Source organism: Podarcis bocagei (genome assembly GCF_964188305.1).
Source record: "Podarcis bocagei genome assembly, chromosome: 2".
NCBI lineage: Eukaryota > Metazoa > Chordata > Lepidosauria > Squamata > Lacertidae > Podarcis > Podarcis bocagei.
Window position 1 is genome coordinate 38,314,979 of NC_138126.1, and position 17,064 is coordinate 38,332,042.

At 40.1% G+C, this 17,064-nt stretch overlaps 1 protein-coding gene across 5 annotated transcripts in view; it reads left to right on the forward strand.

Annotated features, from left to right (window-relative positions):
• Nucleotides 1-17,064, forward strand: part of LOC308581527 (contactin-4) — a 527,693-nt gene that overhangs the window by 47,028 nt on the left and 463,601 nt on the right. For all 5 annotated transcript variants that reach the window (XM_081184014.1, XM_081184021.1, XM_081184022.1 and 2 more), the window contains exon 2: nucleotides 5,036-5,076. The gene's annotated coding sequence lies outside the window, so the exon portion shown is untranslated. The remainder of the gene's footprint in view (nucleotides 1-5,035; nucleotides 5,077-17,064) is intronic.

The window sequence follows — 17,064 nt, forward strand, 5'->3', positions numbered from 1 at the left end:
GGGTAAAGCTCAGTCTGTATCTCTCGAAGCCTCGGTGTTATTCCCATTCTGAGAGGCCTCAATTCCACACACTTCACATCAAGCCATAATGCTTGAGCTGGAAGAAAACTCTTCCCTCCAGCTAATCTGAATGAAAGCTACAACAGCGCAGAGAATAAAAGATGTGGCACTAATACTGCAGAAACAGGGCTGCTGCTCTCTCTTGGAGTTTATGAACATGACTCACAAGTGCTGGCTAAGATATGTCAAAATTGGTCTCCAGGTTAGTCTAATTATATGTGCGTAGTACATACTTGTTATGATGGAGCTGTAACCCTTCCATTCTGAAACAGTAACACATAATTCTACCTCCAAAATTATAGCTAGCAAAATTGTTAAATAAGCTAGGAAGTAAGTGAGTAGACTAATGAATCCAGTAGGAGCTTTACTTCAAGGTTCAATTAAAGGCAAGGAATAGGATATTCTTTTCTTTCTATTTTTTGCAGGGGAAGAGAATAGCTTCTAAACATACTTTGGTAGTTCTATATAGCTACTTATTTTTTGCTATGCACGTTGGGTTGCATTCTCATGGCAGTTTATTCATTTCCTCAATGTTTCTCTGTTAATTTCTTTCTTATATTTGAGCTTTCACACGAGCTAAATGCACTTCCAGAGATATAACAAAATATAGCTCATGCCATTTGTTCCCAGAAAAAAATAATCTGCTTGTAAATAACATGTTCCTTTGCTACTACATCTTTACTTGCTCCACATCACATATTGCATTAGGTATGGGGTAGGTGTGTCAGCTGGGCCAAATGTGCACAGGTGATGTGCTGTCAGGCTGCCAGAAAAGCCCTTCTGTCTGTTGTCCCATGCTGTAAGCAGAAACAGACACACTGCTTCTCAGTAATTAACTTTATTGCTCAGTAGCCAAGGAGTCAGCACATGACACATCCATCGGATAAGCAAGTCAGTTGCAGAAGCTAAAGTCCCTCTTCATCCCTTATTTATACCACCCTCCTTGCATATATTTTTTTGCTGTGACTTGGCTTTTATTAATTGTTCTGGCCTTTTCTCAACCCTTTGTTCCTGCGCTGAGAGCGAGGGAGGGGAAGGAACCAAATCAGGACTGTATTGTAGAGCAGGAGGCACAGCCCTTGCGCCTTCTCTATCAGCGTCTGTGGATACTACAAGCCTCTCCCCTTCACCCAGTGGCGTAGCTAGCCAATCGGGTGCCTGGTGCGGGTGTGTGTCCTGTAGCCGGGAGCAGGGCGAGCCGCCCATGGGGGCGGGGTAATCTGCGCCCGTGGGGGTGGGGAGATCAGCCTGTGGGAGCGGGGCGAGCTGCCCATGGGGGCGGGGCGAGCCTCTCCGACGCCTCCCCTTCAGCTTTAGGACGGCTGAGGGAGAGGCAGTAGGCAGTCCCCCACTGACATTTCAGGCAGTGCGAAACCTGCAGGCACCTAAGCCACCACGTCACTCCTCAAAAGTTCCGTGAAACCATTTTTTATTTAAAAAACTCATTTTGTCACACACACCCCTCAGTGATGACACCCTGCTTTTAGAAATGGAAACCTGCTTTTAGAAATGGAAAGGGCCCACCTCCCTTTTAAGTATGTGACTAGAGAACATGTTCTCCTTAATACGAAGAAATTATCCAGTCTTGTTTTTTTGCAACTCCTCCCTAGCAGCTCTTCATAAAAATATTGTCCCTGCTCCACCCACCCACCAACCAACCAGCCAGCCAGCCAACCAAAACCACATTACCCTTTGCTTTTAGGCAAGCTCTCTCCTCTGTATCCACTCATACCTAGACTGTGAAGAGCTGTATTTAAGTGGGAAAGCATCTGTTTCGCGTGATGAAGATTCCAAGGTTCAAACCCTGGCATCTCCAAATGGGGCTGAGAGTGGCCCCTGCCTGAAATCGTGGAAAAGCCACTGTCAGTCATTGTAGACAGTACCAAGTCAGATGGTCCAATACTCTGACTTGGTATAAGCTAGCATTCTGGTTCCTGTGTGTTCATTCTGGTACGCCCAACAATCCACTCTCAATAGCTAGGAAGAAAGCACAGTGAACACAATAATTTCCTCTGCCAGAGTACAATCCCGGTTTTGTCATACCTGCTTCTTGGCAACATCTGCATTCTTCACAAAATAGCCCAGTGGGGAGCTTAGGAGCAGTTGGTATAAAACCTATATTTATATCTTTTATCTTAAGCAGGGGATCGGGGAAAGAGGCCAGTGATCTCTAGACAGTGCTTTATTTCTGACAGAATGCCATCACTCCCCGCTCCACAATTGGCAGCCATTGTGTGCCGTGACACTTTTATCTAGATGTAAGTACTGACACCTTGTTTCTTACCAAAAAAGCACTGGATCAAGCTAATTGTTCACCTGCAGGTGCTGGTGCAAGTCCATGGAAATGTGGGGCGAGGGATGAAGAAGAACTCTAGAATATGAGAGGCAAGTGCGAAGGAGCAGAACAGGATATGCATTCAAGTGGGAACTGAAGGAATTTGAAAATGGTGTTGCAGTTTCCTGCTCTGTATGGTTTAGGCGTTCTTCTCTTTGCATATGGAGAGAGGCAGATTGGCTGTTCTCTGTGGCTTTGTCTTGGGATGTCAGAGAATTCCACCAGAAACAGGAATGGAAATTGCTAATATTTGCTTAAGTCCAGAGAAGTAATCAATCCAGTGAATGTGATTGTTGTTTTCTTTCCACAAATGGTACCTAATTGATTAATTCCCGCCTCCCTTGTCATTATGTTTCCCTTGCATTAAAATAATGGAGTTGAATAACATAATTAATTCTATAAAAACACTTACGAAATAGGTTAGTTTGAGAAATAGTGACTGGCTGACATGACTGACATGAGATGTGAACCTTGGTGTCATCAGTCCTAGTCTCACTAACCACTATGCTCTACTGGTTTTCCAGTGATTTAATTGCACAGAAATGGTTAACTAGAAGTGTTTGTGAATATAAAAAAATCTCCTTTTTGGAATTTTAGATTTTGTCTCCAGATTTTATGTCCCCCCCCCCCAAAAAAAAAATATACCGTATTTTTTGCTCTATAAGACTCACTTTTTCCCTCCTAAAAAGTAAGGGGAAATGTGTGTGCGTCTTATGGAGTGAATGCAGGCTGCACAGCTATAACAGAAGCCAGAACAGCAAGAGGGATTGCTGCTTTCACTGTGCAGTGGATCTCTTGCTGTTCTGGCTTCTGAGATTCAGAATATTTTTTTTCTTGTTTTCCTCCTCCAAAAACTAGGTGCGTCTTGTGGTCTGGTGCGTCTTATAGAGCGAAAAATACGGTAGTTCCCTCAAGCTGTTTGTTGTACTGATGGATCTACTACTGTAACTTCATAATATTAGGAAATTGACAAAAAGGATCACAATACATTTACTGTATTGAAATGGAATAATACAATGTAGGAACACTTCATGGAACAGTCTTTCTGTTTCATGCAGCTACATGATCTGTCAAGGGAGTCATTCTAAATCTTCTTTCTGGCCACTTGATGGAGGCAACAGCTTAAATACTTTGATCTGTTTTTTAAGTTGATGCTCGAGGTAGTTGATTAGATGCTGATTTGTACTGTAGTTTTGTGAGTTGTGTTTGTAGTCTCCATGTTGTGTGTCTGATGAACTTTATGTGTTATAAACATACAGCGAAAACCATTTGCTGGAATAACAATTACAACCCATCATTACTGCTAAACACTGAACTAGGATCTATTCGGCTATATCCTAGAATGAGAAGTTTAGTAGAATGCAAATATTCTTAAGTGCTTCATATTTTAACATTTACCGAGGTAGCAGCATGATTTTAAAGTAAAAAAGAAAATGGAAATGGGTAAAAGCAGTGTATATCTTCTTTAAAAAGTAAAATAAAATCTTAGTTCTCAATTCAGGTAGGTAGCCGTGTTGGTCTGACACAGTCAAAATAAATGGAAAAATATAAAAAATTGTCCAGTAGCACCTTAGAGATCAACTAAGTTTGTTCTGGGTATAAGCTTTTGTGTGTATCTGAAGACGTGTGCATGCAGAACAAACTTAATTGGTTTCTAATGTGCTACTAGACAATTTTTTGATTTTTTAATTTATTTCGACTTAGTTCTCCAGTTTTGATTAAAATCACACTTATTCCTGTGGTACCAACTTCATGACCACCCACTTTTCATATTCACTGCATCCTAAGCAGCAACTTCTTTTTTGTAGTAATTCCATCCCAGTTTCCATGAAAGGCAACAAAATCCAGCATAAAGGCTCTCCTGACAATCACTTTTGGCTTTTAAATCCAGAATTTGGACCCAGTCATTTTGACCCCGGCCATTTTAAGGGAAACACATGCTGAGATTCTTTGTGCAGCTGGAGACTGTTAGTTCCAGCTTTGAGACTGCTGACTTTGGCACGCTGAGAGCATCTGGGCAAACAAGAGAAGCGGAAGGTTCCAGAGGGGCTTGGCAGGCCGAAAAGAGCTTGTTCTGCCCAAAGTCAGTTTTGGACAGCTGGGTGTTGAGTCCAGGCTGCCGAATGATGAGGTTCAAATAGCTACAGGTGGAATAGCTGAACTCAGAGCATTGAGAGCTGTGCACACAGGAGGCCTGAGAGTAGCGCATAGCTGTCAAGAGCTGCTCAAGAGAGAATAAAGAGGTAACTCAAGTAGAAGGAAGGAAGCAGTGATTCATAGAGTGGAATAATCCAGGGGAGTGCTCGGTTTGGCATTTTTTGTTTTTAATTCATGATTTTGCTATGCTAAATTAGCCTTGTGCATGTAGATAAATATTCAGATCCCTTTTGTGTACAGGAGGAATATTCGGAGGAAAGCTAATTCTTGTAAGAATAGCGTAATGTTTCTAAGCAACAGAAACATTACTCTTGCTCAATTTTATAATTTGTATTGATTCATAATAGCACCTCCAAACAATTTTAAGGGAAATGGATCGGTCTGCTTATATTCACTGTTATTAAAATTGAAGACTGAATCTAATTAGTAAAATAACTTTTTTTAATCAATACACATGGTAACATTACATATATGTTCTTACAGGTGATGGTGAACTGAAACAGGACTCTGTATCATGCCTTGAAGTAAGTAGAGTTTGTATCTTAGTGTTGTTGCTTATTCTGTCGCATCATAATGATTTATCTCTTAATATTTTGTCCCAAGCTTCTGAAAAATGGCAACTTGTGATGACAGATGGGTCTGTACAAATGCTTGTTTATTTTCATCTGAGGCAAGATCAGGGAATAGGGGCTTCACACGATAAGTTCTGAAAAAAACAACACTTTAACCTATCATTTGTTCAGACTTACAATGTGAGATTCAGAATTTGAACTGAGTTGAATTAGAGGTTGGCAGTCACTGAGTGAATCAGAGGTTCTGGACAGATTCACATAGACCCTACTTGGTACCTTAAGTTGAAAGCATTGGGAGTGTGGAGCAATCTGAGAGAATAATTCCTTAGATACACTTTCGAGTTAAATTCATTTTTATTATTATTTTTTTGTTAAAGTTTATGAAATCTGTACGTTTTGGGGGAAAGCACAGTTTTGAAATACTGTGACTTCAGAATAGGCATGATCCAATCCAGAAAGTTGTTTTGAAGTAGTTCAGTATGTAGAGCACATTCTTTTTTTCCACTCAGCAATACATTTACAAACAGTAAAATGCCTAAAAATAAGAGGAAATATGTTGGGCCTGTTGTTTGAAGGCCAATTCTTTGCTAAAAGACGAGTTTCCTTATAACAGTCATAGTCTATTGAAGGAGGTTATGCCATTGCAGTATTGGTACAGCTCGCATTACATTCTTGGTCCTAATTGGTATAAGTGTGGGTCCTCTACTAAGTGATAGAGCACTTGCTTTACATGCAGAATGTCCAAAGTTCAGTCTCTGGGATCTCCAGGTAGGTCTAGAAGAGCCCCTGCAAGTCAGTGTAGATGATAATGAGGAAGACGGGTCAACAGTCTGAATCAGTATAAGGCAGCTTCCTGTGTTCCTCGCTTGTATAAACTGTTATTGTATCAAATCAGTTCCATGATTTCTCAATGAAATTGAGTAAACTTTGATTTCACGTGAAGATAATTTTACCTTTGAGTTACACTAAGATGGTTGAATCCTAACTACCTTGCTCATTCCCTAATGTAGTCCCTATGTCCCCTGAGAGACAGGTGACACTTGAGAAATGTGTGGGATTGCTGCTGAAGAGTAAAGTTGGGTGGAAGATGCAGAACCCACCCTTGTGCAACTATATATGCCATCTTCATGCACTAATATCTGTTCGAATCCTGCGATTTGCAGATTATTTAGATGTGAGGGAGAGATGCATGAGTGAATTGTATTTCCTGTTGTTGTGCAGCTGATGTCATGATCACAAAGGATGTTGAATAAGGGAAGTTATAGACTCCGCATAAAAATCTAATGAGCAGTTTATGTGCTACAGTAGTTTATAAAGACATACAGAATTGCTGAGCTTGAAGTTCTATATGGGACGAACTAAAGTGTTGAAACCACGGCTGCTACAACTTTATTGTTGTTACTAGAAAAAAAAATTTAAGAATAAGTATGATAAATCCTTGAAAGTAGTTTTTATTGCACCAACTCTTTTTGAAGGAACTCTTGTCTGCAGCAACGTGCCAGGCTACTTCTGTATTCTGCGCAGTCTACAAAGTCTTCACAATCATCTTTTGAAAGCTAATATGTAGGGGATTTTGAAATTTTGAAATCAATTAATAATCTACTGAATCATTTCCCCAGCGCTGTTCTTTTACTCTCAGATTTTATTACTCTGTCTCTACTGAGTGGTTGCAGACGAGCAGATCATTAAAATATTTATTTTGTCAATTGTTCTCCTTTTTCCAGATCTGAATTATTCATATGTTTCTCTTGGGTTGCTAGCATGTTGTTGAGAATGCTAATTGACCTTATTTTATTGTTTGAAATAATAAGAGAATTGAAGACATTTTTTTCTGAACCGGACGATTCAGTTTCAACTCAACATGTCTTTTCCAAAACATTTCCCCACTTCTTTCTATTTCCCTCTTCTGTTGTGCATTGTTTAGACAGTTTTCAATTTCCAAATATGCAAAAAGGATTTTTATATTTAATGCAGGATTTTTAGATTCTCTTCTAAGAAGTGCAGTGCTGGGAATTCTACAGTTAATGCTGGATGCAGTGTTTTGGCACACTGAGAACTCTTCATATGCATTATCTCAGTAATCCTTTCAGTTGACCTACAAGTTAGATCAGTATTATCCCCATATTGCTGTGGGTGGCTGAATGTCATCTAGCACGTTCATAGCACAAATGTAAAATTTGAACTGGGAATTTTTCACAGCTCATATTGTAACACTTATCTGTCTGTCTGTCTGTCTATCTTATCTAATGTTCACCCTGCTTTTCAAATGAAAGAGGGCCCCAGATTGGCTTATAAATATCAGTAATAAGATAGTCCCTGCTCATAGGCTTATAATCTACATGACACAAAAGGAAAAGCAATTTGGAGGGAGAAAAGGCAGATTTCAGAACTAGTTATTAGTTAATGTTTTAAAAGAGATCCAGGTTGGTTGTTCTGGGAGAGTTTGTACAAATCATCATTAAATATAGAATCACCAAGCGTACAGAAGAACAAGTCTTGCTGAAGAAGAAAACAGCATGGCGTCTGCAAGAATAAGCACAATAGAGTTCTTTGAATGTCAATCAGCATATAGATAAAGGGGATCCAGTCAACACTGTGTGCTTAGACTTTTAAAAAACAATTTGATGAAGGCTTGCAACTTTTAAGAAAAGTTACTTCCTGAAATGATTACCTGTTTCAGTAATGACCGCTCCCCGCTTAAAACGGGGGGCGCCCTTTGCGTGGACGCACGCAGCCCTAGATCTGGAGCGGCCCCATCAGCATAGGCTTGGCTTTGCCTTCCCTCACGTGGGATACCTGGAGGTCTCTGCCTACCTCAGTCAGATGTCCAATCCCACCTGGGAGAAGCGTTGCCAAGGAGACCAGGCCAGGTAGGGGAGGGATTACCTGCCCACACAATAGAAGGAGGATCTTACCTGGGAATCCTCACTTGGCTCCAGGCGGCGATACCAGGGTTCCCCGTTAAAGGGGTTTCTGAAGGGAGGCTTTGACCGTACGCCGAAAGGTCGTCATTGCTCTCCCCTTTGGCGGCGGCGTAACGGGGGCGGCTATCTCTGCTTGAACATATGTTCTCCAGAGCTGGCCCACCCCCACCCCACACTGGATAACCCTGATGCTCCCTAGGTCCCCGGCTGGGGACTGGGGAGGGAGAACGCCCAATGCCTGAGCCAAGGTCTACCCACATTTGAAATTTAATAAAGTTGTGGCCAATTTAATCCCATAGCACGTTGTCTTGAGTCATTATTCCACATGATGGGGGGGAACCGCGCGGGATCTGGGGACTCCGCCTGTCCACGCAATATCTGTATTTCTCCATGTAAATCTTTTCTACTTCCAAGTGAATACCAGTAAAAGGTAAGAGGCGAGGGTCTTATACCCACAGATATCTGAACAAGTGCCCTGTATGTGAACCTGCTGTTTACTGATTCTCTTAGATAGTTTAGTGTTGTCTTCTTCAATTTCATTTGCAAATCAAATATGGTCCAAACTCAATTTGTTTTACATGGCATTTTTTTTGGCCTACGGTATTTTTCCATATTTCATGATATACGAGTAGCACTGTGGTTTACAAGTGAGCATTTAGTCTTCTCTGCAATCATTTTGCAGCTGCTGAATATTTATATTCTTACATCAAGCATACATGAATCCTACTATAATTCCTTAATGCAAATGTGACATTTTATGCTGACTTTGTAATATGTAAAGAACGTTCTGCTGAAGTATGATAAATTCTTAAAAAAACCCACAACCCATTCCTGACCCCCTTACTTAGTACAAGTCTTTACTATCATTGGCCTTCCCTGTTTCACTTTATATTGTGCGTGACCCTTGGTAAGTAAAAGTGTAATTTGTGTCCTTGTGCAAGTAATTTCCTTTATGTTTGGTGGGTCAGCTAGATGCTTTCCTAAAATAAATTTTGATCCACTAACTACTCTGAGCTGATCCCTAATGAATGATTAGTGTTATTGGTTCTCCTGGAGAACTTCGGAGTTTCTTCTTCAGCATAGCTTTATTTGCTTCCATTCTTTGGTCCATGGTTTACATGGTGTCTGTTGGACCTTTTAATCCCTTGTATTAACAATATCTCCATTTTTGTTGCTCAGTTCTCCTTCTTTACTTTCCAGTTTCTTTGCCACATAATTCCTTTTAAACCACCTTGACCTTTCTATGGTCAGCTGTGCTTGATTTGTAAGGACATTTCCACATTCAAAATTCACCAGAATAAAACTTCTCCAGTGCTTCTTTACTTGCCCTTCTTATGGCTGGGTCATTAGTTGATACTTTTGGTAATTGTGGTGAGCTTGGCACTATGTATTCTGCATTCTGTATAGCACTAGGCCTTAAGAACTTAAAAGACACATTGGATCAGACTACAATATCTGGTTTATCATACTGCTTGCCACAGGAAGGCTGCAAGCAGGGCATGGTGACAGCACTTTCCTAGCAACTGATTAATATAAACTCAGAATTTGACTAATTGCAAAATTTGGCTTGCACAAAATGTGGCAGTGTGAAGGGCTCCTGTTCACAAAGCCAGCATGAATTACATCACCATTCTACCCCGCCCCCTTCAGCTGATAACCAACATTCTGTGGTTACTGAATATGCTGTCTTCATTAATATTTTGGTGTTGTTTGGGGGAAATGATGCAGGCAATATGCAAACCAGTGGCACTGACTTGCTGCCCAGCATTTCCTATAATGGCCTTATTCAGATGCTACAGTAAACCATAGTTTGAAACAAAATTTAACACAATGCTGCTCCCCTACTTCCACTGCCATACTTCAGACAAAACAAGCCAGAGTTTGGTTCACTGTATTGTCTGATCCAAGATACTTGATTTGTTTCCTCCAAACAAATCGTGGGTGATAGATAACCAAGGTTGTTTTTTTCTTTGCTTAATTCTCATAGCTCATTTGTAAGAAAACAAGCCATGAGCCTAGGTTAGGCGAGACAACAATTCAGGCTATGCTTCTTGATCTGAGGCATGGCAGCAACAGGAGTGAGGGAAGAAACAATGGTTTAATGTGATGTGTGAGCCAAGCCAGTATCTAAAGTAGAAAATTTGTATTTTCCCCTGCAGACCAATGGGCAAACTGCAACCACATTAGGACATCTGGCAATTCACAGTAGGAAGACATGTAGAAGTTAAGCTTCAGGTGTTGTTTATACCAGTTTTCAAGTTAAAACTGCACAATAATAATCATAAATTAAATCACAAAAAATGAGAGAATAAAATCATGTAGGTTTTTTAAAAGAACAAGAGCAAATGAACTACTGAGAGAGAGAACTAGAGGTAACCTTCCAGCCTAAAGGTAAATGTTCTTATCCATTATTTAGAATTGCATTATGTGGTGACCCAAGGAGGACCCCTGGTTAGATTGGAACCACAGCTGACACAAAGTTTTGCTCCATGCGATAGATGTTCCACAAAAAAGTTTCTCCATATAAGGCCTCATTTGCAGATTTTAATGTTTGAGGATGTTTGTACGCAGGATATTACAAAGAAGCATGGACAACACAGAACAGAAGTTACCCGTGGTTCCTGACACCCTGCCTCTCCACCATCAAATAATGGCTTTCATTAATACCATAGAATTTACTGCTTCCAGTGATAGACTTGTCTTTTGCTTCATTCTTTGAGGTATCATTGCAGTGATTTGGTTTAATAAAATAACATAGTTACTGTATAGGCATTCCCTGTGTCTTAACAATTTAAATTCTACTCAAGCACTCTCTATTTCGGACGCGGGTGGCGCTGTGGGCTAAAGCCTCAGCGCCTAGGGCTTGCCGATCGAAAGGTCGGCGGTTCGAATCCCCGCGGTGGGGTGCGCTCCCGCTGCTCGGTCCCAGCGCCTGCCAACCTAGCAGTTCGAAAGCACCCCCGGGTGCAAGTAGATAAATAGGTACCGCTTACCAGCGGGAAGGTAAACGGCGTTCCGTGTGCTGCGCTGGCTCGCCAGATGCAGCTTTGTCACGCTGGCCACGTGACCCGGAAGTGTCTCCGGACAGCGCTGGCCCCCGGCCAATAGATGTGAGATGGGCGCACAAACCCCAGAGTCTGTCAAGACTGGCCCGTTCGGGCAGGGGTACCTTTACCTTTACCTTACTCTCTATTTTAATGCAATACTTACTTGGATTAGTATTCTGAAGTAGTGTCAAACATCAAATACAGCTAATTTTCTCCCATATAACTGGATTTCTGTATTTAAAAAGTGTAAGCTCTCTGGGAGAAAGAGAAAATGCTTGAGTTTTTAGAAATTGTGTAGACATACCCTCAGGTTAAACAGAAAGCACAAGCACCCAACAGAAGTCATCTTAATGTTTCTGCTATAGACTGCTTTGTCACATGTATGTCTCAATGAATCACACAACCAAGTATTGTGTTTCCCATGGATTCAGTGTGATGTTTGGCCATGATAAAATCTCTGCTTATCCAGGGATCACATTAGATGCCCTAATCTGTTTCATAGGGCTGCAATTTGGGGATGAGAGAATAAAAGAGATGTAAAGCACATTGTACACTGAACTATGGTGTTGAAATGATTGATAAGTAGTAACTTATTAGGCTTGGCTAAGCTGGATGCTGCTGTGCTTTGTTGCTAGATATATAATGTAAGGTGGGAGTTCTGTCACAAAATTCAAGTTTTGTATGTGTTAGTTCTCATCAGGGCAGCAGTACTGAAGTCACCATCTGATCTCAGAGAGCTAACCAGCATTATTATATTTTCAGCAAATAGTAAATTGCTTCTTTATAGTTTGTTGTATGCTGCATCCTGGAACCTTCAGGATTTAAGCTTGTATGCTACATCCAGAGATGATGTAACTGGAGAAGGATGTCCAGACGATTTTGCCATCTATGACTTGCTCTTGAATTCTGTTTATTGATTCTTGTTGCTCAAGCACATAATGCTCCAAAAACCAAACCAAGTGCCTATTAAGTCAGCAAGTGCCGTTTCATGTTTAGAAAGGAGAAAAATAAATCTGCATTAAGCAAATCCACTTTTCTGCACTTAGCTCAGGATGCTGAATAGAGATCATTATGGCTTTCTAGGAAAGCTAAGAACTAATTCAGTTAAATATGGACTGCAAATAAACATTGCCACAAACTGCTGTCACCAGCAATTGATAATGGTGATGAGTTTTTAAACTGTATTTCACAAATGGCTATTATTATTATTTTTTTAAAAAAGGCTTCCAATCTGTCTACTTCAATTTTGGGTTTAGGGATTTTGTATTATCAATGTAATTTCTGCTGAAATGAAAATAACACATGATGATAGACATAGCGTGAAATATCCAGCTATTGTAGTGTGTTCTTTGTATATCATATTTGAATGGGACACGTGTTAAATATGTCTTTACTGAAACATTTACTAAGTGTGATGGTGGTGGTATAAAATTGTCTCCATGTAGAGCACTGTGAGTTGGCCAGTTTTCTGGCACATCCATTGAGAAGTGGCCAAAATACACCAGTTTAGTAATGTTTCTTCTTGGAACAGTTTATTTTGTTCTGTCAATTGCTTCCCTTTCACCTACAGTTTGTGTTCCATATGTTGTCTTGCCCATTTCAGTGCATCACAAAATGGAGGAAATTGCAGGGGATTGTTTTTCTGAAAACCCAATGAGTATTCACAGTCTTTTCAGCATTTAAATTGGGAAGGTTATTATTCTACCCAATCTCAGGATCTGATTTTCTTTTCCTGGTTAACCATTTTCCTACAGTGAAGATGGCTCCTTCCAGACTGAGGAGTCTTGTAGCTGCTGTAGCTACAAGTAAGTAGATTGTAATGATTGAAGGGCAGCATTCTGGGGTGTCTAATGGAGAAATAGCTTCATAAAAATAAGAGAAAAGTAGGGATGAGGGGGAAATTCAATTCAGTTTGCATCCTAGATTCATACTTTCTGAAACAATTCATGAATTGAAACACAGTCGTCATGTGAAAGCCACACTTCTCTGAATTTTGCAGTGTAGTTCTACAGCAAGGAATGTGCACAAAAATGCATATACTAAACTGTAGATTAAAAATTTGTATACAAATAGAAATAAAATAGGAAAATGCATTATATAAGAGGAAATTGCTTTGCATATACAGTGGTGCCTTGCAAGACGAAATTAATCCGTTCCGCGAGTCTCTTCGTCTTGCGGTTTTTTCGTCTTGCGAAGCAAGCCCATTAGCGGCTTAGCGGCTATTAACGGCTTAGCGGCTTTAAGTAAAAGGAAACAAACTCACAAGAACTTGCAAGACGTTTCGTGTTGCAAAGCAAGCCCATAGGGGAATTCGTCTTGCGGAACGACTCAAAAAACGGAAAACTCTTTCGTCTTGCGCGTTTTTTGTCTTGCCAGGTATTCGTCTTGCGAGGTACCACTGTATCAGACAAAAATTGTATATTAAGTAAAGTTCACAGTAAAAGGATGATGAAGAAGATGAAGAAGGAGAATATTTGAAGATTCAGGACAGATAAAAGAAAGTGCTTCTTTATGGAGTACATAGTTATCTGGAACTGACTCCCACAGAAGGCATGATGGCCACCTACCTAGATGGCGTTAAAAGAGCATTAGACACACCGGAAGGCAGCAATACTTCTGAATACCAGTTGCTGGAAACAATGGGGAAAGATTGTGCTCTTGTCCTCAAAATCTACTTGCAGGTTTCCCAAAGGCATCTGATTGGCCGCTGTAAGGACAGGATGCTGGACTAGATCAATGGCCTGATTCTGCAGGTCCTTTTAATGTTGTTTTTTTTAATGTTCTTCATACTTCTTGATTCTATAATGTTGTGTACATGTAAGCAAAGGGAAATGCTTGATCTAAGTGTTCCAACATTGCAAGGAGTGGAAAATGAGTGAAGTTTCTTTAACAAATATGTTTATGTTGTAACTATTAGTCTGAATTGCATTGTTGAGAAAGTGAACATTGTTGAGAATTGTGAACAAGTTGACATTTTCAGTTGTGGAGAAAATCTGCTAAGTGGAAAAACAAGTATGCATTGTCCTGACACCAAAGAGATTCAGTCACAAATTGCTTGCATGTAAGGGCAGCCAAGCACTTCCACTGCACTCGTGAGTGATGTTTTTAAGGCTGTTCCTTGTTGTTATTATTACAATCAAATGTAAAGCAAGTCAAACAGAAGTAGCCTTTTTAAACTGCTCAAAAGTAAGGAGCTAGAGTTCTAATGTGTTCAAAAGTGGCTGGAGTTTAAACATAAAGAGCTCTGGGCTAAACTGATTTTTATTAAATAAAAAAGGTAAGGAGTTTTTAGTTAAGAGCTGCTGCTGCTGCTGTCATGAAAAGTGCTTTTGATGACCTGGTTTTTAAAGAAGTTCACTATTGTGAAAAATGAAATGTTGGGGTGCTAGAAGGAAAAGGATGGAGAGAGACTGGGTCTGAAAAGCATTTCAGGGAAAGGGGTATTTTACTAAGATGGATTTCTTCCCTCAGTAATACTTATCTAGTGTACCTATTACATTATTTTTCATGACAGAAAGTGGTGCAGGTTTGGTGCTTGGCTGATTAGTTACAGATCCTCAGATATTTCCAGTACTGGCAGGCTTCTGGTTTGTTCTGTTTCCCCATGTGATGTAAGTACAGTGGTAGCTCGGGTTACATACGCTTCAGGCCACAGACTCCGCTAACCCAGAAATATTACCTCAGGTTAAGAACTTTGCTTCAGGATGAGAACAGAAATCGTGTTCCGGCGGCGCGGCAGCAGCAGGAGGCCCCATTAGCTAAAGTAGTGCTTCAGGTTAAGAACAGTTTCAGGTTTAGTACAGACCTCCGGAACGAATTAAGTACTTAACCTGAGGTACCACTGTAGTGGAGAATTTGTCTTTCCTGAGGGTAGAGCAGTGGTTCACAACCTCCTCCCACAGACCACTTGGTGGTTCTGGTGGAACACTGAATTGTCTTTCTGCCAGTTGAAACAATGCTAATACACTGTGCTAGTTTCTAATTATATTTTTATTGTTTCTTCTATTTCTCATGTCATATTTTTTATAAATTCTAATACAATAAAATACAAAATGAGAAATAAAGCAAGCAATAAAAATAGATTACAATTAAAAACACATGCAAATATTTTTATGCAGACTTGCCACGGACCACCTGAATGAAACTTGTGGGCCATTGGTGTTCTGGGAGCCATAGTTTGGAAACCCCTGAGTTAGAGTATTTTGCAAAAGCAAATTTTTAGATGTAGATTCTAAGATGTGAAATTTTCAACTGCAGAATCACTTGATTGAGCAGGCATAGCCCAGTTTTTGACTCTGGGTTCAAGCTGGGAGACTTCTGTCATAGACTTGTTCAAGGACTGAGAGGAGACCTGCTTTTCCTCTAACATTAGTGAAACAGACAGGCAGAAACCCAGTGAGATGGATCTGTTGCTACAATGTACTGTTTGACACTCCAAGGCCAGACGCCTTCACATAAAATAAGTCTACTCATGAAAAACTGACATTTTGGGACGAAAACTCTTATGTTAGACCTCCTTTAGCATATTAGTATGGGCAGGAACATTGGAACATCTATAGCTGTATTTCATTATTCTATTCAGTACTCTCCATTTTTGGTCCAAAGGACTCCCAGAATGGCATACAGTGGTACCTTGGCTTACAGATGCTTCATGTTACAGATGCTTCAGGTTACAGATTCCGCTAACCCAGAAATAGTACCTCGGGTTAAGAACTTTGCTTCAGGATGAAAACAGAAATCGTGCAGCAGCAGCGTGGCACCAGGGGGAGGCCCCATTTGCTAAAGTTAGCTAACTGTTAAGAACAGTTTCAGGTTAAGAATGGACCTCTAGAATGAATTAAGATCTTAACCTGCGGTACCACTGTAAATTAATAAAAGAACAAAGCGAAACAATAGAGATACTATGCAATAAAGCAATACATAGTGCTAAAAATATCACAGCAAAATAATGCATTTCTGAGTAAAATAAAAATTAATAGCATCATTCCATCAGCCTTGCAGTGAAAAAAGACAGTATCCACAAAGAAGATTTGTATTGATTAAAATGTCCAAGGTGGATTTGTAGATGTGAAAGACATTGACAATTTCAACCCATATTTGCTGCATTAAAAACAAATGCCTCAGAAGGTAGACAACTGTCACCATGTATGTGTCATCATAAAGTATGGAGGGCAAGAGATCTTGCTGTTCATGCTTAAAATGTGAAAGGCAACATCAGGAATATCATAAAAGGGTTGCATATTACTTACACTTTCTCATTCATGCTACATGCCTTGGAAATTGTTGTGGTACTTTTGAATTATAGAAGGTGCTTCTGTAGAAATTAGCAGGATATGGTTGCTGGTGCCTTTTTGTTAGTCTTCTTTGGCAAAGTAAGGGGTTGATAAATATAGTAGGCCATACAGGTTTTACAGGGTAGAATGCTGTGTAAATTTCAGATAAGCTACCAGTCACTTTGTAAATTTCAGATAAGCTACCAGTCACTTTGAATGATCTCAACAGTGCTCAAGTAATCCATATGTAGGCAAAGCTTGGCTCAGTTGTGCAGCACGCAAAAACTGGATCACTCCTTAGAGTAGACTCACAGCAAGTTGGGTTTATCATGATGAATGTTGTTTTTCTTCAGTACTGGATTGTATCCAACTGAGTTCTATTCAGAGTAGACCCATTAGAATTAATGAACCCAAGTTAGTTACACCAATTCATTTCAGTGGGTCTACTCTGAGTAAACATTGGCTCAAACTAGATCACTGGTAATAGTGAGCTTTTGTAAAACCATTCAGAAATGTTCTAACTACAGAGTATAGAATGAGTAATAACTTCATAAAACATGTTCCAGTGCTTTGTGTAACATGGCCTAGTTGGTGCTGTATCATAAGTCCCAAACTTCCTACATGTTCAGTACGAACTGACCTAACACATCTTTGCAAAAACCAACTTACAAATATTATATTTGCACCACCGTTTAG